At 39.0% G+C, this 21,877-nt stretch overlaps 2 long non-coding RNA genes across 3 annotated transcripts in view; one reads left to right on the top strand and one right to left on the bottom strand.

Annotated features, from left to right (window-relative positions):
• Window positions 1-6,495, top strand: part of LOC147378655 (uncharacterized) — a 42,960-nt gene extending 36,465 nt beyond the window's left edge. Inside the window, exon 3 of the long non-coding RNA XR_015148467.1 lies at window positions 6,103-6,495. This is a non-coding gene — a long non-coding RNA (uncharacterized LOC147378655). The remainder of the gene's footprint in view (window positions 1-6,102) is intronic.
• LOC147378654 (uncharacterized) overlaps window positions 1-21,877 on the bottom strand; it is a 90,164-nt gene that overhangs the window by 36,927 nt on the left and 31,360 nt on the right. Inside the window, exon 4 of one of the 2 annotated variants that reach the window (XR_015148452.1) lies at window positions 16,920-17,222. The exons of the other annotated variant lie outside the window; for it this stretch is intronic. This is a non-coding gene — a long non-coding RNA (uncharacterized LOC147378654). Of the gene's footprint in view, window positions 1-16,919; window positions 17,223-21,877 lie in introns of those variants that run through there. 2 annotated transcript variants of the gene reach the window in all.

Here is a 21,877-nt window from a genome sequence, read left to right on the forward strand (position 1 = left end):
AAAGGAAAATGGCTTATAACACTCCCATATCCCACAGAGATCAACTAAAGATTAAATAATATGTTGTTTAGGGACATATATGTATATTATAAAACTAGTTTTTTAATCAAGGGAAAAATTAAATTTGGGATAGTAATCATCACTAGGGAGAGGGTGAGTCAGGATAATAATGGGGGGGGTCTCATAGTTATTATAGATGCAAAAATATTAATAACCATATAGTTCTTAAACTGGGTGGAGGACACATGAGTATTTATTTTCTTCATAAATTATAACATATAAATAATACAATTACATATACCTTTTGATTGAATCAAGTATTGAATAAAAGCAAAATAATAATGAAATAAATTTGGAAAAAACACTCCAGCACTTTGAATAAAGGACATTCATAAGAGAAACATGATTCCATTCAATTTCCAAACCCTATATATTTGAACTCTAAACAAGACTCTTTTCTAGTTTAGTATCTACTAAAGAGGTTGCGCAAGGTACCATTGGAGATGGCTGACACAAGCTGACTCTGACTTTCTTGTGGACACAATTTATTTAAAACACAAAATGCACATATGTCTGGATCTTCAAGTAGAGGGATATGAAAGCCAGAGCAAACAGGATTTCTATACTTACTGTTTCTGCTTTCTTACTATTCCATTCTAACTTCTTAGTCTGAATTCCCCACCACTCCACTGAGTAACTCATATCAAGATCACAATTTCCATCTTGCCAAATTCAATGGTTGTTTCTCTGATTTCATGGTATTTGATCTCTCTGTGGCTCCTACCACAGATGAACATCACTTCTTTCTGGAAATACTTTGTTTTTGGAATTTTTTTTCCACCTTAATTGTTGCTATTTCTGAATGCCTTTAGCTGGCCCAGCTTCTCCTCTTGATTTCTAAAAGTGGAGTGACTTAAGCCTTGTCCTCAGTTCTCTTCTTTTTATATAGTTTTTTCAGTAGGCAATCTCCAAATGTGCTGGTTACCCTAGATCTCTCTCTTTAACTGGGGCCTCTCTCATCAGCTCCAAACTTGCGTATCCAACTACTAAACTGATATACTCATTTGGGCATTGGGCAACCTCTAAAAGGCTGCTCATCCACCAGATTTTCCCCACTCAGAAAATGCTACCTCCATCATGCCAGTATGTCAGGCCACAAACATTTCTGAATCCTGGTTTTCTTTTATGTCTCAAAACCCATCCTTTATCAAGTACTATAAGCTCTATCTGTAAAATATATTCTAAACATGATCACTTCTCATCTATTCCAATGATACAATTGTGGTCTAGGCTTCCATCATATCTCACTTGGACCCTGCTGGTCCCACACAGCAGCCAGAGTTGATTTTTTAAAGCATAAATCTGATTATACCACATCTTTCTACTGGTTTCCTGTTGGAATGACTGTTATTTTCCAGTGCCTTGCCATGGCCAAAGAGGCCTCCTTGCTAGCTCTTAGACTCATCTCACACCACTCTTCCTCTCTTCCCCTGCCACCAATCACGTTGGCCTTTGCTATACCCCACAAATGCACATAGCTCTATCACTTCTTGGGGTTTCTGCATTTGCTCTTCTCTTTGTTTGGAATATCTCCCTTATCTCTAACCCATTCCACACTGTCACATGGTTTTTCCTTTGGTATTTCAAGTCTAAACTCAAATGCCAACTCTTCAGAGAGAACTTTCCTGAGGAGCCAGCCAAAGTAGAACTTCCTCTCGTCCCTACCACCAGTCACTTTCTGTCTCACTGCACTGTTACATCTTCTTCATGGCACTTAACACTATCTGCAGTGATCTTAGAAGGCAATGGCATCCCACTCCAGTACTCTTGCCTGGAAAATCCCATGGATGGAGGAACCTGGAACGCTGCAGTCCATGGAGTTGCTAAGAGTCGGACACGACTGAGCGACTTCACTTTCACTTTTCACTTTCATGCATTGGAGAAGGAAATGGCAACCTACTCCAGTGTTCTTGCCTGGAGAATCCCAGGGACGGGGGAGCCTGGTGGGCTGCCGTCTATGGGGTCGCACAGAGTCGGACACAAGTGAAGCAACTTGGCAGCAGCAGCAGTGATCTTATTTATTTGTTTCCCTATGTGAGTATTTTCTGCATATCTCCTCATTATTATGTCAACTACGTGAACACAAAGAATCTGACAGCCTGTTTTACTTTGCCTTATTCCCAGGACCTTGAGTAGAGCCCAGCATATGCTAGGTGATCAATAAATACTTATTGATTGAATTGTTGGTTGTTGAATGAATAAATGAGTAAATAGCTTCAAGTCACATAGGCCTTGTCTGTCACCCAGACTCAGATTATATTACATATTATGTAATTTGATAAGATAAGTCTCAGAGTATGATTATTTTAAATAAACATTGACTGAAAGTGAAAGTTGCTCAGTTGTATCTGACTCTTTGCGACCCCATAGACTATACAGTCCATGGAATTTTCCAGGCCAGAATACTGGAGTGGGTAGCCTTTCCTTTCTCCAGGGGACCTTCCCAACCCAGGAATCGAACCCAGTTCTTCCACACTGCGGGCAGATTCTTTACCAGCTGAGCCACCAGGGAAGCCCTGAGTACATGCATAATTTTTATTTCATGTAAAACAGGTAGGTTTCACCAGAAATCTACCAGTCTTTGTCCTTCACTTTTTCATGCTATTTAATCTCACTTTGATGAGATTTCCTACAAGATATTTAGTGAAGTGAAAGTCGCTCAGCCATGTCCTATTCTTTGCTACTGCATGAACTGTAGCCTGCCAGGCTCCTCTGTCCATGGGGATTTTCCAGGCAAGAATACTGGAGTGGGTTGCCATGCCCTCTTCCAGGGGCTCTTCCCAACCCAGGGATCGAACCCAGGTCTCTCGCATTGCAGGCGGAATCTTTACCGTCTGAGCCACCACGGAAGCTCAAGAATACTGGAGTGGGTAGCCTATCCCTTCCCCAGGGGATCTTCCTGACCCAGGGATCAAACCAGGGTCTCATTCATTGCAGGTGGATTCTTTACCAGCTGAGCTATCAGGAAAGCCTAAACCAAAAGAAGGAATTCTGCTTCCAGCCAGATTTATTCTCTGTTTGAAACAACTAAAAAAAAAAAAAAAAAAAAAAGGGTGGGGTCGGGGGGGGTGAGTAAAGAAGGAAGAAAGAACAAATCAAAGAAAAACAGACAAACAATTTATAAAAACCAGGTTTCAGTTTCCAAGATGTTAGAGATGAGGCACTGAAACTCAGTGATCCCTGAGACAGAAAATAAAAGTTGTCCAGCCCTTTGACCACCCAGCTTCTGCCCTGAGAATTCTAGGCTAGGGCGCAGAGAGGCAGAATCTGGCAGATTCCCTGAGAAATGCCAGATTACTCCTTAGAAATATTTTGGTTTATCTATTTAACAACTGGGTTATGCTGAAGATTTAATGGGAATAATCTACTGTTAGATAAAGTGTGTCTTTTTTTTTTTTTTTTTTAATAAGAAGATCCCTTTTTCTGACCTTGGGCGGAGAGGATGGGTACATGGAGGGTGGGAATGATTTACCCATGAGGAATGTAAAGTATACCCCATCACTAACACTAGTTAAGCAGGGGTTTATACTTCTAAACATCACTCTTCCTGAGAGCTGCTGGGTAGGAACAGTTAGAAACAGCCAAAGAGTTGAAGGTAAAAGATAAAAAGTTTCAATCTCATAACCTTTTTGGCTAAATCATTTTGGTCTGTTTTTTCTACCCAAGGCAACTGGATATTTCTGCAGAGGCTTTGGAGGAGCCTTGAAAGGGGGCAGGGTAATGGAAAGGAATCAGCAATTTTGTGTTTTCCCAGAGATATAATGTATCATAGATGGACTTGCTCTCCCCAGGAGGGTAGCATCATGGCAGGAATTTGCCAAGCTAATATACTTTTGCCATGTAATCCTCAGATTTAAATACATCACCTCTCTTCAGACCCTCCAAAGAAACCTAAAAGATTTATAGCTTTTTCTGTCTGAGGGATTTGGAGTATTTTCTGACCTAAATTCCTGGTCTATGGGAGATTACTTTGACAATTTCTTAAATTTAGGATTTGTGAGTCTAAAAACCCACAAGACTTCAAGGAGCTAACAAATTCTCAGGGCCTCGTAACTGTGGGGTACCAAGTGCTTTGCTAACAGAGCCAGCAGCTGTACAAATCTTATATTACAATCCTGTCATAGACACTCAGTAAAGAACCAGAGGAAATTAAGTGAGACATAAATAGATTATGCTGATGGAATCAACAGAAGCATCTTGTCTTTAAATACTTAGTATTTTGCTTGCTTAGCCATAAACCAAAGGAGTCCGACAACATGGCTCATCTCCAGAGCACTAGTAAACAAATGCAGCTCAAGTTAGCAAGATAGGTATCAAAAGATCTGGGCATCATTTTGCTTTAAAACCTTGTTATTTTAAAAATATTTACTGAGAAAGTCAAAATCAATAATATATGCAGTTGGTTTAAAAATTAAAAAAGTACCATTAAACTTGAAAAGTAAGACCCTGACCAACATTCATTATTTGCTACTCAAATATAATCTTTTGACTTTTTAAGCTGTTTCTTCTGTTCTTAAGTCCATATTTCTACATGACACACTTATGCTACTGTTTCTTCAAGTCATTAATTTTAGGCATCCTGTTATGACAGATGTTATACAACCTTCCTCCTACCCATCTTCTCTTACAAGCTACTATTTTAAATTAAATCAATATTTAGTGTAAAATCATTATAACCTTATAAATACCATTTACTGTAGAGCTAAAACATATGCTGTGATTCATTTTCCCTTTTTGCAGCAGTTTTTCTACCTTGTCAAATTTTTCACTTGTAGCACTTGCTACCTATGTATCTGCCCCAAACCAAAATGCTCCATAGCAAAAACTAAGCTATTGAATCGTTTTTTCCAGAAGACACCTGACTGCAGTCTCTGTTCTCTCACGCCAGTATGTGCTGCAGGGTCAGTTACCTCAGAGTCCTCTTTGATGCTTTACTGATTGTTTCCATTTCCCTGCATAGTTCATATTTTCTTCTTTTTCATTTTGTACCCCCAACCCCCCCCCCTTTTTTTTGGCTGGATATCATTCCTCAGTGACTCATTTTTGAAAGAGAGCATGGAAGGTAAAATGCCTTGTCCTCTGTATATCCGAATTTGTCTTTATTCTTATTCTCATCTTTGAATGATAATTTGAGACTAAAAATTATTTTGCTTTATCACTGAAGGTGTTGCTCCACTGTCTTTTAATTTAGGATGCTATTTATTGAAAAGTCAATGCCACTCTCGGCCCCAGTCTTTTATATGTGACTCAAAGTCTTTTCACTTTCATGCATTGGAGAAGGAAATGGCAACCCACTCCAGTGTTCTTGCCTGGAGAATCCTAGGGACAGGGGAGCCTGGTGGGCTGCCGTCTATGGGGTCGCACAGAGTTGGACACAACTGAAGTGACTTCGCAGCAAAGTTTGTACATTGAAAACTTTTACTATCTTCTCTATTCCTGGTGCATTGTTGTGAGTCATTTTCCATTTAATGTGCCATGCATTTGGTGACCTCTTTAAAATGAAGACTCATATCCTTTCATTGCAGGAAATACTCTTATATTGTTTCTTAGAGTATTTCTTTCACAGTTTCCTCTGATCTCTCAGGAATTCATCTCAGTTGGATATAGACATTTCTAGCTTGAACCTCTGTATTTACTTCTTTTTTAAATGTTTTCAGTGTTTTTGCTTGTTCAAGGTTCTGAGAGTTTTCAATTACTTTATATTTCTGTTCCTCAAATTTTGATAATTATATTTATAATTTCCAATATTTTTGTCTTTGTTTCTTTTTTCTTATGATTCTTTGTTGTTTTATGTGTGTTTTGATTTCTTATTTTTGGAAGATTCTAATTAGTTTTTTTGTTTTGTTTTGTTTTTGTTCTCTGTATACTGTTTTCTTTATACAATTTAAAAAATGTTTTATTTTAATTTAATTTTTTTTTTTTTTTTACTTTGGAGATGTCTTAACCATCTGGTTATCTTTTAGTTTACATTTCTATTTAAGAGTGAAGCATTACAAAATCTGACTAAAAGATTCTAAAATTGTGGCCATTATCTTTTGGCAGGTTTTTATCAAACAAACCAGTCAAAAGTGGGCCAAACACCTAAATGGACATGGATCCCAAAGAAGACATATAGAAGACCAAAAGTACATGAAAAGATATTCAACATCACTAATTACTAGAGAAATGCAAATCAAAACTACAATAATGGTTGCCTCATGCCAGTGAGAATGGCCATCATCAAAAATTGTACAAGCAGTAAATGCTAGAGAGGGTGTGGAGAAAAGTGAACGCTCTTATGCTGTTGATGGTAATGTAAATTGGTACAATCATAGTAGAGAATATCATGGAGTTTCCTTACAAAACTAAAAATAGAACTACCCTATGATCCAGCAGTCCTACTCTTGAGCATATATTCAGAGAAAACTATGATTCAAAAATATACATGTACCCCAATGTTTATTGCAGCATTATTTACAATAGCCAAGACATGGATGCAACCTAAACGTCCATTGACAGAGGAATGGGTAAGGAAGATGTGGCACATATATACAATGGGATATTACCCGGCCATAAAAGGAATGACATAATGCCATCTTCAGCAACATGCCTGGACCTAGAGATACCATATTAAGTGAAGTAAGTCATATGGAGAAAGACAAATATCATGTGATTGGTGGAATCTAAAGAGAACGATATGAATGAACTTATTTACAAAACAGAAAAAGACTGACAGGCTTAGGAAACAATTTATGTTTACCAAAGGGGGAAAGTGAGGAGGAGGGATAATTTAGGAATTTGGGTTAACACAGACACACTACTATATATGAAATAGATAATTACCAAGGACCTACTGTATAGAATAGTGAACTCCATTCAGTACTCTGTATTGACCTACAAGGGAAAAGACTGAAAAAGAATGGGTGTGTGTGTATATATATATAACTGAATTACTTTGCTTACACTTGAAACTAACACAGCACCATGAATCAACTATGCACGTGTGCCTGCTTAGTCGCTCAGTCGTGTCCAACTCTTTGTGACCCCATGGACTGTAGTCCACCAGGCTTCTCTCTGTCCGTGGGATTCTCCAGGCAACAATACTGGAGTGGGTTATCATGCCTTCCTCCCAGGGATCTTCCCCACCCAGGGATCGAAACTACATCTCCTGTGGCTCCTGCATTGGCAGTTGGATTCTTTTTACCCTTGGGTCACCTTGGAAGCCCTATTACAATACAAAATAAAAATTAAACAACAGCAAAAAAGAAAGTGTTTATAAAGTAGTAGAAAGAAGAAAGCAATGGCAAAAAGTAGAAATGCTGGGCCAATGGAACTTTGATGGTGAAGGAAAATGAATTTTGAGTACAGAATAAAGATAGGTCATTCTTTCTTGGATTTGTGTCTAGGCCATATTTTGAATGTAGACAATGCTTTGATTAAGGTTAATTTCTTTTATAAGATGCTTCCCTCACCTGCCAAGAAGTGAATAGTGAAGGGAATTTTTATTTGCTGGTCTCTCCAAGGGGCATACACAAGAATGATGGCTACTTGGGGAATTGATATCTAAACCACACTTTATTTGTAATAGAGAAAGGAAATATATTCTTTGAAAGAAAGGGGTAAATATTTTCAGTGCTCTGGAAATAGAGTTCTAATTAATTTATAGATTTAAAAGGCCACTCTGACTTAGCCTCATAATTTGAGCAATAAAACTCTTCTAATGGCTTTACAACAGATTTATAAAATAAAAGAGCAAATTTAATCAAGCCACAGTGCTTGGCCAGTACAAATGTTTCTTTTGTCAGCAATTTACTCTATCAATTGAGAGATTTAGCCATGAATTTGGGTGGCTACATGCCTCATGTTCTGTGAATACACTTGTTAGATCTTTATAAATGCATTCTCTATAGTAAGTTAAAAGGCATACACTTAGTAATCAGCTGAAGTTTAAAAAATTTTCTATAATATTAAATAATTTATTTGAAATTCCATATATATATATAATTATTAAAAAAAAAAACCCTAAGGGGACCTCCCTGGTGGTCCAGTGGTTAAGACTCTACACTGCCAATGCAGGGGTTTGACCCCTGGTCATTATCCATGCCACAGTGAAGATCCTGTATGCAGCAATGAAGATGCCACATGCCACAACTAAGACCTGGGGCAGCAAAAAATTAAATTAATTAGAAAAGTTCAAAAAAAATCTCCAGAATATTATATTTAAAGGAGTTAATGTTTCACCATTTATAATCATGTCAGTTGACTAGAGGAAGCATATAGAAGTGTCCATTTATTAGATACTTTATGTATCTGTGGTTTTTACCAGAAAACTGACAAAGGCAGACAAGGTTATTGATTTATAATTTACATTTAAAATTATAGAGCAGAAATATGTTTCATTTATGTTCTATAGTTGTTTATGGCCAAAAGTGAAGAGGAACTAAAAAGCCTCTTGATGAAAGTGAAAGAGGAGAGTGAAAAAGTTGGCTTAAACCTCAACATTCAGAAAACGAAGATCATGGCATCGGGTCCCATCACTTCATGGGAAATATATGGGGAGACAGTGGAAACAGTGTCAGACTTTATTTTTGGGGGCTCCAAAATCACTGCAGATGGTGATTGCAGCCATGAAATTAAAAGACGCTTACTCCTTGGAAGAAAAGTTATGACCAACCTAGATAGCATATTCAAAAGCAGAGACATTACTTTGCCAACAAAGGTTCGTCTAGTCAAGGCTATGGTTTTTCCTGTGGTCACGTATGGATGTGAGAGTTGGACTGTGAAGAAAGCTGAGCGCCGAAGAATTGATGCTTTTGAACTGTGGTGTTGGAGAAGACTCTTGAGAGTCCCTTGGACTGCAAGGAGATCCTACCAGTCCATTCTAAAGGAGATCAGCCCTGGGTGTTCTTTGGAAAGAATGATGCTAAAGCTGAAACTCCAGTACTTTGGCCACCTCATGTGAAGAGTTGACTCGTTGGAAAAGACTCTGATGCTGTGAGGGATTGGGGGCAGGAGGAAAAGGGGACGACAGAGGATGAGATGGCTGGATGGCATCACTGACGTGATGGACGTGAGTTTGAGTGGACTCCAGGAGATGGTGATGGACAGGGAGGCCTGGTGTGCTGCGATTCATGGGGCTGCAAAGAGTCGGACATGACTGAGTGACTGAACTGAACTGAACTGATAGTGTTTCCTTGAATAAATAAATGCAGACTATGCAAGGGGGCTCTACTGTGAGGGAGAGATATTAAGGAACCTTCCTGCCCATCCAGCTCCACTGGAGCTGACCTAATCCATATGCACCTGACATTTATCCCATAAGCAAAAAGTTGGTTATATGATTATTAAAGGGTCATGGAATTCTCTGAGAATCTAATGGACATCACAGACAGTCCATCTAGTATAATACACATATGGTTACTTCAGGTCACTTCAGGTCACTTCACACACCTCACACATCAGGTCACTTCAGTTGCTCAGTCATGTCTGACTCTTTGCAACCCCATGGACTGCAGCACGCCAGGCTACCCTGTCCATCACAAACTCCCAAAGCTTGCTCAAACTCATGTCCATCAAGTCAGTGATGCCATCATATATACACACATGGCATATATAATTTCTGAAAGTCAGCTAGGAGACCCAGAATTTTGGGATTAGACTAAATTTTTTCATGTGCAGAACCAAAAAATAGATATTTCCTTTAGAATATGTGTTGAAATGAACATGTAAGATAGACCAAAGAGGACACGTAGATTAATATACCTATTTTATTTGGGAAGTCACTTCTGTAAAAATTTGAATAATTTTATTCACAAGAGAATTCCCTTTAATAAAAAGAGCTAGAAAGGAGCAGCGGGGGGAGGCGGGGAAGCCACATTTATTTAGTGGTTGTGACATTTTCCACCGTAGAGTCAAGGGAAAATTGGAGGGAGCAGAGCTGACCACCTACCCCTCCTACGCTAGATGGTTCCAGCCTGGAGAAGTAGAAGACTTGGAGGATGGTGACAAGGCTGTGTGGAGACCTAGGGGTTGGGGCTCGAGAGTAGGAGAGATTATCTGGGGAAAGTCTGCAGTGCGTGTGGAAACTACTGGGAGGGAAGCAAAGGCGAGAGAGAATTGGTGTTTATTGTGCATAAAGGATGCACTACCTGTACATTTTATATAACTTTGAAAAAATTTTCAGCGTTTAATAATTCTAAAAATGTAAGGATTCTATGGATTCCCTGGTGGTTCAGCTGTAAAGAATCCACTTGCCAATGCAGAAGATGCAGGAGACATGAGTTAAGTCCCTGGGTCAGGGAGATCCCCTGGAGAGTCCAATATTCTTGCCTGGAAAATCCCATGGACAGAGGAGCCTGGTGGACTACGGTCCATGGGGTTACAGAGTCAGACAAGACTGAGCGACTGAACGACAAAGGCTCTATAGCTTAGCACAGCTAGTCCTATGGAAAGTCTTGTGAACATACACAGAAAAATGTTTAGAGCAGCATTGTCGATAGTGGCAAAAAAGTGGAAAGATAAATATCCATCAATATCGGTGAACATAAATCAAATTGTGATGGTCACAAAAAGGAACACTACATACCAGTGAAAATTAATAAAATGGAACTATATATATATATATAAACATGACACAATCTGAAAACAAAGAATTGAGCAAAAACAGCAACTTAATATACATATACACATATATTAAGCTTAAAATTCACACAACTATGTCATTAGGGATACTTATGTAAATAGTAAAGGAACAAACAATGGGGAAACAATGGAAACACTGAGAGATTTTATTTTCTTGGGCTCCAAAATCATTTCAGATTCTGACTGCTGCCATGAAATTAAAAGACACTTTCTCCTTGGAAGAAAAACTATGACCAATCTAGATAGCATATTTAAAAGCAGAGACACTACTTTGCCAACAACGGTCCATCTAGTCAAAGCTATCGTTTTTCCAGTAGTCATGTATGGATGTGAGAGTTGGACTATAAAGAAAGCCAAGCACCAAAGAATTGATGCTTTTGAACTGTGGTGTTGGAGAAGACTCTTGAGTCCCTTGGACTGCAAGGAGATCCAACCAGTTCATCCCAAAGGAAATCAGTCCTGAGTGTTCATTGGAAGGACTGATGTTGAAACTGAAACTCCAATACTTCGGCCACCTCATGTGAAGAACTGACTCATCGGAAAAGACCCCAGTGCTAGGAAAGATTGAGGGCAGGAGGAGAAGGGGACGACAGAGGATGAGATGGTTGGATGGCATCATCGACTTGATGGACATGAGTTTGAGTAAACTCTGGGAGTTGGTGATGGACAGGGAAGCCTGGTGTGCTGCAGTCCTTGAGGTCGCAAAGAGTTGGATACGACTGAGACTGAACTGTGGAAACAGTGTCAGACTTTATTTTTCTGGGCTCCAAAATCACTGCAGATGGTGACTGCAGCCATGAAATTAAAAGACGCTTACTCCTTGGAAGGAAAGTTATGACCAACCTAGATAGCATATTCAAAAGCAGAGACATTGCCAACAAAGGTTTGTCTAGTCAAGGCAATGGTTTTTCCTGTGGTCATGTATGGATGTGAGAGTTGGACTGTGAAGAAGGCTGAGTGCCAAAGAATTGATGCTTTTGAACTGTGGTGTGGGAGAAGACTCTTGAGTCCCTTGGACTGCAAGGAGATCCAACCAGTCCATTCTGAAGGCGATCAGCCCTGGGATTTCTTTGGAAGGAATGATGCTAAAGCTGAAACTCCAGTACTTTGGCCACCTCATGCGAAGAGTTGATTCATTGGAAAAGACTCTGATGCTGGGAGGGATTGGGGGCAGGAGGAGAAGGGGACAACAGAGGATGAGATGGCTGGATGGCATCACTGACTTGATGGATGTGAGTCTCAGTGAACTCCAGGAGATGGTGATGGACAGGGAGGCCTGGCGTGCTGCGATTCATGGGGTCGCAAAGAGTCGGACACGATTGAGTGACTGATCTGATCTGATCTGAGACTGAACTGAATTTAAAGGAACAAAGAAAAGCATGTGAACAGTCAGCATGAATTCATGAAAGGGGTTTCCTCTGGGAGGGAGGAAAGATATTCCATCAGTGTTAAGTGCACAGGTAGCTTCAGCTTTATTAGTATTTTTTTTTTAAGATGAAGAGTGGGTACATTTTGGTTTGTTGTATCAGTCTTTGTTCCTTTATGTATTCATTACTTATTTTGTATGGAAAATTAAAGATAAACTAGCAACACCATAAGAATGAATGAGAATTAAAAAGGAAAAAAAGAAAAAAAAATGGAATTCTCTGGTGATATTTTTAACAACTTTGTGGACTAAGTTAACATAGACAAGTCACCATAATATAACTCATAAAAAGGTACATTTTAAGAATTTGTGAGTATATAATCAAGCGCAACACAAAGAAAAGGAAGTCTTCAGGTGCCAGACATGAAGGAAAAAAAAAAAAAAAGTTAAAGCAGTGAGCAAAGGCTGGAGTGAAACTGGAGCCATCAGCTGGGCTTCTACTGACCTGTTGGAACACGAGTGGCCTCAGTCCTGAGAACATACAGAAAATGCAACTGAGACTGCGGGGTAAAGTTTGGACCTTGGATAAACGGATCCATTTGTGAAAAGAAGATCAAACTGCTGCCCACTGATTGAGGTGAAATAGTAAAGGTGTTTCTAACTGTCCAGTACCTCAAGTGGAAAAGAAAAGGCATACATGAGAAATGATTATTCTAAGCTTGTACCACACCCAGACATGGAATATAAATTATAATACTTCATGGTTCAGGAACTCACAAACAGAAATGCCATAACATTGTATTTAGGATCTTTGAAACCCGTTGGATTTCAGGAGAACCAGATATAGAACTATTTTGTAAGACACTTTCATGACAAAAGAAACTCCAAAATAACAATAAAAATTTCTCTGGAAATTAATTCACAATAAGAAATGCACATCACACAGAAAATAAGCTGAGTAAACATCAACAAATGAGAATTGCAGACAACATAGAACAATCTAAAAAAAATAAAATAGAATTATTCAAATTGTATAAAGAGATTTTAAAAAAAGGAATTGGAACTTTCATGAATACGGGTATCATGAAAAAGAGAAGAGGTTGTAATTTAAAAAAAGAACCAATTAGGACATCTAGAAATTAAAAACATAGCCATATAAATGGAAAACTCAAAACATGGAATAAAATATCAGGTTAGACACAAGTGAAGTGATAATGGTAATCTGGAGATGAAACGTAAGGAAATTTTTCAAATAGAAGCAGAAAGGGAGAAAAATATCAAATGGAAACTAAGGTAAATAGAGAATAGAATAAAGTACAACTATATTGAATTTTGGGCTTCCCTTGTGGCTCAGCTGGTAAAGAATCCACCTGCAATGTGGGATACCTGGGTCCAATCCCTGAGTTGGGAAAATCCCCTGGAGAAGGGAAAGGCTACCCACTCCGGTATTCTGGCCTGGACAATTCCATGGACTGTAAAGTCCATGGGGTTGGAAAGAGTCGGACACGACTGAGTGACTTGCATTTTCACTTTCATGTTGAATATTAAAAATTATTCTGAAGTGATAAAAAACATGATATCCCAAGATTAAATATACCCAGGTTGTGAGCAGAATAGAACAAATTCATTTAAGCACATCTTGAAACTATAGAATACAAACAGAAAATTCAGCTGAAAGAAAACAGATTATTCATAAAGAGATAAAAAGTTGACAGCAGGTTCTCATCAGCAATAAAAAATGATAGAAGATGAAACAATACTTTCAATGTTCTGAGGAGAACTGTCAGCCTAGAATTCCACACTCAGCTAAACTACCATTCAAGAGAAATAAATACATAGAAAATCTATTTCAAGAGAAAGAAATTAAACTCAAAAAGGAGTGGAATGAAGAAGCAATGGTTAGCAAATACAGTAGTAATTCTAAAACATCTTCAACTAGAAATCAACAATGAAAAGAATAATTTAAATACTAGATAACAAGAAAATGGAGGGGCAGTTATCAGTGTGACAGTATTTCTTTTCTTTGCAAGAAAGAAATTTTGAGAGAGAGAAGAAACAAACAAACAAAAAGAAACACCAAAAACCAAAAAACATGAGTAACAGAAAAAATAAGATGGCAGAAGTAAATTCAAATGTATCTGTTAATGCAGCAACTGTATAGCATAATCTTTAAGAAGCTAGAGCTCTTTATTTAGTTTTAAAATGTATGTTCTTAAAAGAGACATATCTGAGGCAAAATAAAACAGGGAAGTTGAAAGTAAATGGATGGAAAAAAATACACCAAATAAATTCAGAAGGAAAGGACGCTAATGATATCAGCATCACACTCTGTTGTTGTCGTTCAGTTGCTAAATCATGGCTGGCTCTTTGCCACCCCATGGACTGCAGCACGTCAGGCTTCCCTGTCCTTCACTGTCTCCCGGAGTTTACTCAAACTCAGGTCCATTGAGTCGGTGAGGCCATCCAACTATCTCATCCTCTGTCGTCCCCTTCTCCTCCCGCCTTCAATCTTCCCCAGCATCAGGGTCTTTTCCAATGAGTCAGCTCTTTACATCAGGTGGCCAAAGGATTGGAGCTTCAGCATCAGTCCTTCCAGTGACTATTCAGGGTTGATTTTCTTTAGGATTGCCTGGTTTGATCTCCTTGCTGTCCAAAGGACTCTCAAGAGTATTCTCCAGCACCACAGTTCAAAAGTATCAATTCTTCAGTGCTCAGCTTTCTTCATGGTCCAACTGTCACATCCGTACATGACTACTGGAAAAACCATAGCTTTGACTAGACAGACCTTTATTGGCAAAGTGATGTCTCTGCTTTTTGATTTGCTGTCTAGGTTTGTCATAGCTTTTCTTCCAAGGAGCAAGTGTCTTTTAATTCCATGTCTGCAGTCACTGTCCACAGTGATTTTGGAGCCTAAGAAAATAAAATCTGCCACCGTTTCCACTTTTTTCCCATCTCTTTGCTGTGAAGTAATGGGGTCACACTAAATAAACTAAGACCAAAACCTTTTTTTTTAGGGCCAATAGGGTTATTAGTTTAAAAAAAATAATTTTATCTATGCGTTTGGTTGTACAATATGATTTTTAAAGGTATAAAATGTGATGATTTAATATGCATATACAATGTGAAATGATTACCATGAATTAGCACATTTATCACCTCACATAGTATCATTTCGTATGTGTTTAAGATTCATAAAAGAAGGTTACTATTTTATAATAAAAGGAAGATTTTCTCAAGAAGTTATAAGATACCTAAGAAGACTGTGTGGACCTAGGAATGCCACTCCACTTTGGTATACTTTTCACGTTGGAGAAGACTCTTGAGAGTCCCAGGGACTGCAAGGAGATCCAACAGTCCATTCTAAAGGAGATCAGTCCTGGGTGTTCTTTGGAGGGACTGATGCTAAAGCTAAAACTCCAGTACTTTGGCCACCTCATGCGAAGAGTTGACTCATTGGAAAAGACTCTGATGCTGGGAGGGATTGGGGGCAGGAGGAAAAGGGGACGACAGAGGATGAGATGGCTGGATGGCATCACTGACTCGATGGACGTGAGTCTCAGTGAACTCCAGGAGATGGTGATGGACAGGGAGGCCTGGCGTGCTGCGATTCATGGGGTCGCAAAGAGTCGGACATGACTGAGTGACTGAACTGAACTGAACTGATGCTTAATTACTTTTTATTTCCTAACTATTTACTTGAATGTAACATTGCATCTTGACTGCTTTTCCTTGGGATCCTTGATTTATTTGCACTACATTTTAAAAACTCTCATCTGAGATTTTGGACCTAGGCTGCCCTTTGGATTAAAATCATTACTGAATCCCAAAGCAAGAATAAAATTTCACTGTGTCTATCTTAATTACCTTTCACATTCAAGTCTTTAATTCATTTTAATGGATTTTTGTGTGCACTGAGAGGTAGAGATAAAATTTCTTTTAAACTGGATATCCAGTCATCCCAGTACCATTTACTGAATGGTTTATTCCTTCCCCAGTCATCTGCAGTACTAACTCTGTCACATCACTTTCAAATATATGTTAGAGGTCTCTTTCTGGGCTCTTCTCGGTTACATTGTCAATTTGCCAATCATTCTTTGGCTTCCTGATAAATTTGAAATGGCAAGTCTTCTACTGCCTCCCTTTCTCCTCCTTTCCTTAGAACATCTAGGTGATCCCTGGCTTTGACTTATCCTTGGAATTTTAAGATTTGAAAACTTTCTAGAAAAATCTTTAGGGAAATTTGATTGTAATGAATGGAATCTATACATTAGTTAGATACTGTTGGGACTTTAGGATTTGAGTTTTCCTATCTACTAAGGTATCCTCTTTACTTATTTAGATGTTCTTTAATGATTTGTAATAAAGTTTTATAATTTTCTCCATAAAAGTTTTAAACATACTTTATTACATTAATTACTAGGTACTTAATTGCTTAAAGGTCTAATATGTTTGAAAGACTAATTGCTACAAAAATCAGTCTCTTCTAAAAATGCACACTTTCTAAAATTTTGGTTTTTGGTGGCATACAGAAAAACAATTGATTCTTTATCCATTCATTTTGCTATATTCTTATTAATTTGACTTAAGAACTTCTTATATTTTAATATCATCTGTGAATAAATAGGTTTCTTCTTTTGCAGTCCTTATCTTTTAATTTTTTACCTTTACTTGCTGACTGGGATAAACAAAATACATGTGGGCTAGGATGGGGTATGCCAATGTGCAAGAAAAGAAGTACCACGTTGAATGTAAGTAGTTATAGTTGTCTTTTTCCCAATGCTGATTTTTCAAGGAAAATTTCTAAAATTTCTCCATTAAGAATGACATGGCTGTAGTTTTGGGTAGATACCCTGTATCAGATAAGGGAGAACAATTTTTTAAATAGGAATTTTCTAGTATCTGGTTTATTCTAGTGGTGTAGAGGGTGGGCTTTAGTCAAAACACTTGGATATTCATTTTTTTATTACCCAAACACCACCATCTAGTTCTTAAGGGAGTCATTCGTGTAAGGGTTAAGGAGGTCAGCGACTGAACTGCTCTTGTAATTTGAAGTCTCTGGCCAGTCTCACTGCTGAGGACAGGATCCTCTAGACCCTCAGTGGTTGCTGTTGTCCCCAGTAATTGCTGCTCAGAAGTTTTTGCAAGTAGCTTGCCAGGGACTAGAGAGTTGGTCTTTCTGTGGGCAATAGAAACGTCAATAAAAAACATGGTGGTAGAAAACCCTGATGATTAAGATACATTGACAGCTAAGTGAGAGTCTAAACTGCCCAATTTACAGCAAAATACTTTACTGCTCTAGAGAGAGTATATATGTTAGGGTGGTCATTTACTGGGATTCATATATCAAATGAATATCCAAGCTCAGAGAAATACTCCACCTAGGTGTTAGCAAGGATAAACTGTTACACCGTCATCCACCAGGGGGCAATAGTGTGATGTTTGGAGTTCTGAAGTTTCTGAATGCCTATGAGGAAAACTGGAACTGGGATCCAAACAACAGTAGCACTCTGGAGCACAAATAAGGCTGGTTTTCCTTCCCTCCACTTGACATGACAGGGAAGCCTGGTGTGCTGCAGTGCATGGGGTCACAAAGAGTCGAACAGAACTGAACGACTGAAAAACAATAACCCTTGACATGAGGCTCCCAGAAAATAGTGTCAGCCTCCATCAGGCTGACAGTGGGGCAAGACAGGTCACTGGGGGATCGTAAATTTCCTCTCCACTCCTTACGAGGCATCTTTCAAACCCTCGTAAGGGTGGAACAGATTCATTAACCACTCAGGCTGCCCAGAACTTTGGAGATGGGAAAACAGTGCCAAGCTGGTTTTAACTGTGAAGAGAAACATGACCTATAAGTGAAACTGTTAGTCGCTCAGTCATGTCCTACTCTTTGTGACCCCATGATCTGTAGCCCGCCAGGCTCTTCTGTCCATGGGATTCTCCAGGCAAGAATACTGGACTGGGTAGCCATTCCATTCTCTAGGGGATCTTCCTGACCCAGGGATTGAACCCAGGTCTGCCACATTGCAGGCAGATTCTCTACAGTCTGAGCCACCAGGGAAGCACAACAACTCTAAGGAAACAACCAAATAACTTTCTAGACAGGGCTTGTAGGGCACCAGGATTGCAGCTTCATGACTGCTTCCTGGGAAGTTCCTTTTCTCCCAGCTCCAAAGTTTGTGAGTTGGTGGGGTGTACTGGAGAAGAATTCTGAAAGAATTCAAGAAACCTGAGGAAGAAAAAAGAGAGGAACAGAAACATATAGGTTGAACGTCCCTTTCTGAAAAGAACCACAATTTAACTGGGACACAGTATTTAATTCACCAGATGTTAGTTTTAGACTGAGAGTTCTGAAGGTTGTTCCTCTGTTAATCCCTGCACTAGGTGTGAGGCAGGACACGCCTGTAGATGGGGTGGGATGGCGCACCCCAAAGGGCAGAAACAGAAGCACCCCAAGTATTTTGTTTATCTTTCAAGTGTACTATGGGTACGAGATCAAAGGGTCTGTTCATATTCTTGTTAGAATAATCCTAAAATGTAAATGTGAAGGCATTTAACAAATTCATTCTTTAAAACATGTCAATTACTTTAGCATTTTGAAATTAATTTTGTGTTATAATGTCTACTCCAGTATTCTGGCCTGGAGAATTCCATGGACTCGCAAAGAGTGGGACACAACTGAGAGACTTTCATTTTCACTTGGTTATGAATATTCCTTCTATCTTTTTCAGTTCCTTGGTAACAAGTTGAAACTGGGTGATTGTAGAAGGATAAAGAACCCTGGATTAGTAAATAAATAAGGAAAAAAGGCTCAGTGCAACATGAAAATCTAGATCCTGTTGTTCATAAAGGAGGAAAAAAGTGTAAGAAAGTACTGATATAAAAGCTTTCCCTTTTAAAAAGTATTTTATTACTTATTTGACATAATAGGGATAATCATCATTCTAAGTAAAAAATAAAAATTTTTATTTATTAGCATGAATTTTATCATTAATCATTATATTGTACAGTACCAATTTTTATGTTTTAAACTCATGTGGAATCATATTTTATAGTTCATACTTAAATATGTATTTTGTTCTTTCCTGAACAATTGAAATCACAAACTACTTAATTCATTTCTTATTACCCACACATTGTATCAATACTCACTGTCTTTCGTTCACTAATTAGTAAGGAAGAATTGAAAGGAAAAGGGACTCTGGGTTATCTTAGACTTTCTTTTCTTGTATGTTGTAGCTTCTAGTTAAGTGGCATGGATAAAAAGAATGTAATAGGTCTTTTTAAAAAAATATATATTTGTGTCTCCCAGAATCCCATTACTTTCTTTCTCTGAACCAAGTTCTGGTTCAAATGAAAAGCATGAGCTGTTCGGGCTGTCAAGGTACCCACTTATTCAGTCTTGGATGTATGAAGATAAAACGAGCATACAATTCTGGTGGACTTAGGATGCATGGGAGTTGAGTGAGACCCAAAGTCAGTGCATGTTAAATCTGTTGTGTTCCACATAGTACTAATACTATGTGGAAATGGTTGGCAAAGTTCTGTGGACACATTTGCATTTATCTCCTCTGCTCCAGTGTCTCTTTGAACTTCACTCGCAAAGTACAAATTCAAAGATAAAATTGCTAAGAATTCAGAGCTTTTCAGCAAGTGCAGGGCACTTCTGAGCGTGGGGCTCTGTGTAACTGCATTTGTTGCGTGTCTGTGAACTGGCCCTGGAAGCTACAGATCCAGGCCCAATGTCGTCCTCTCCTTGTCTGATGCTTATAGATTCCATCCTGGCTGTTACTATGTATACATGCTAAGTTGTTTCAGTCGAGTCTAACTATTTGCGACTCTATAGACTATAGCCCTCCAGGCTCCTCTATCCATGAAATTCTCCAGGCAAGAGCACTGGAGTGGGTTGCCATTTCCTGTTCCAGGGCCTCTTCCCAGGTTTGAAACCCACATCTCTTACGTCTCCTGCATTGGCAGGTGGGTTCTTTACCAGTTGCACCATCTGGGAAGTTCCTACGTATACGGGCTACTAAAAGTAAGCTGCTTTCAGACCTGGCTCTTGGCACTGGTGTCCTTAGGGTGAGCACAGATGAAGAACGCCGGTAGACCAGATTCTGCCTGGAATTTGGGGGATGCTCCACTTAGGGGTGCCTTGCTTCTTTCAGCCCAGAAAAACGTCTGAAACATGGAAGAGGTCTTGTAGATGACCCATTGTCCCCTGTGGACAATTGATGTCCTCCACTTATCAGGAACTGCCTGCCAATGAGACAGAACCGAACTTTTCTGGAATATCATACAAGTCTCACCGAAGATTTGGAACTTTCGTGACCTTGACTATCATTTTTATGATGACTACTAATTCTGTATCTCAAGCCCAGGGACTTTCTGTTCGAACTTCAAACCCACAATTCTAACCACATATGTGACTCTCCAGTGGAATGCTTCACTGCCACCTCAGACTCAAAATATCCAACTCAGTTTATTGTGTATGTGTGTGTTCAGTCACTAAGTCGTGTCCGACTCTTTGTGACCCCATGGACTGTAGCCTGCCAGGCTTCTCTGTCCATGGGATTTCCCAGGAAAGAACACTGGAGTGGTTGTTATATCCTTCTCCTGAACCAGGAGGGCATCTTTCTGAACCAGGGATCCAATCCACATCTACTGCACTGGTAGGCAGATTCTTTACCACTGAGCCACTAGGGAAGTCCCAATTTATTGCACTATTCCCCAAATGTTCTCTGGCTCCTTCTTCAGAAATTCCCATTTTGGTAGCAGCTACACAATCCCATTCAATATCACAGTAATCCAAGCCTATGCCCCAACCAGTAACACTGAAGAAGCTGAAGTTGAATGGTTCTGTGAAGACCTACAAGACCTTTTAGAACTAACACCCAAAAAAGATGTCCTTTTCATAATAGGGGACTGAAATGCAAAAGTAGGAAGTCAAGAAACACCTGGAGTAACAGGCAAATTTGGCCTTGGAATACGGAATGAAGCAGGGCAAAGACTAATAGAGTTTTGCCAAGAAAATGCACTGGTCATAGCAAACACCCTCTTCCAACAACACAAGAGAAAACTCTACACATGGACATCACCAGATGGTCAACACCGAAATCAGATTGATTATATTCTTTGCAGCCAAAGATGGAGAAGCTCTATACAGTCAACAAAAACAAGACCAGGAGCTGACTGTGGCTCAGATCATGAATTCCTTATTGCCAAATTCAGACTTAAATTGAAGAAAGTAGGGAAAACCACTAGACCATTCAGGTATGACCTAAATCAAATCCCTTATGATTATACAGTGGAAGTGAGAAATAGATTTAAGGAACTAGATCTGATAGATAGAGTGCCTGATGAACTATGGATGGAGGTTCGTGACATTGTGCAGGAGACAGGGATCAAGACCATCCCCATGGAAAAGAAGTGCAAAAAAGCAAAATGGCTGTCTGAGAGGCCTTACAAATAGCTGTGAAAAGAAGAGAAGTGAAAAGCAAAGGAGAAAAGGAAAGATATAAGCATCTGTACGCAGAGTTCCAAAGAATAGCAAGAAGAGATAAGAAAGCCTTCTTCAGCAATCAATGCAAAGAAATAGAGGAAAAAAAACAGAATGGGAAACACTAGAGATCTCTTCAGGAGAATTAGAGATACCAAGGAAACATTTCATGCAAAGATGGGCTCGATAAAGGACAGAAATGGTATGGACCTAACAGAAGCAGAAGATATTAAGAAGAGGTGGCAGGAATACACCAAAGAACTGTACAAAAAAGATCTTCATGACCAAGATAATCACAATGGTGTGATCACTCACCTAGAGGCAGACATCCTGGA

The sequence above is a fragment of the Bos grunniens genome, chromosome 2 (genome assembly GCF_055505025.1).
Source record: "Bos grunniens cultivar Pamir isolate PY7600 chromosome 2, Bosgru_T2T1.0, whole genome shotgun sequence".
Classification (NCBI taxonomy): domain Eukaryota; kingdom Metazoa; phylum Chordata; class Mammalia; order Artiodactyla; family Bovidae; genus Bos; species Bos grunniens.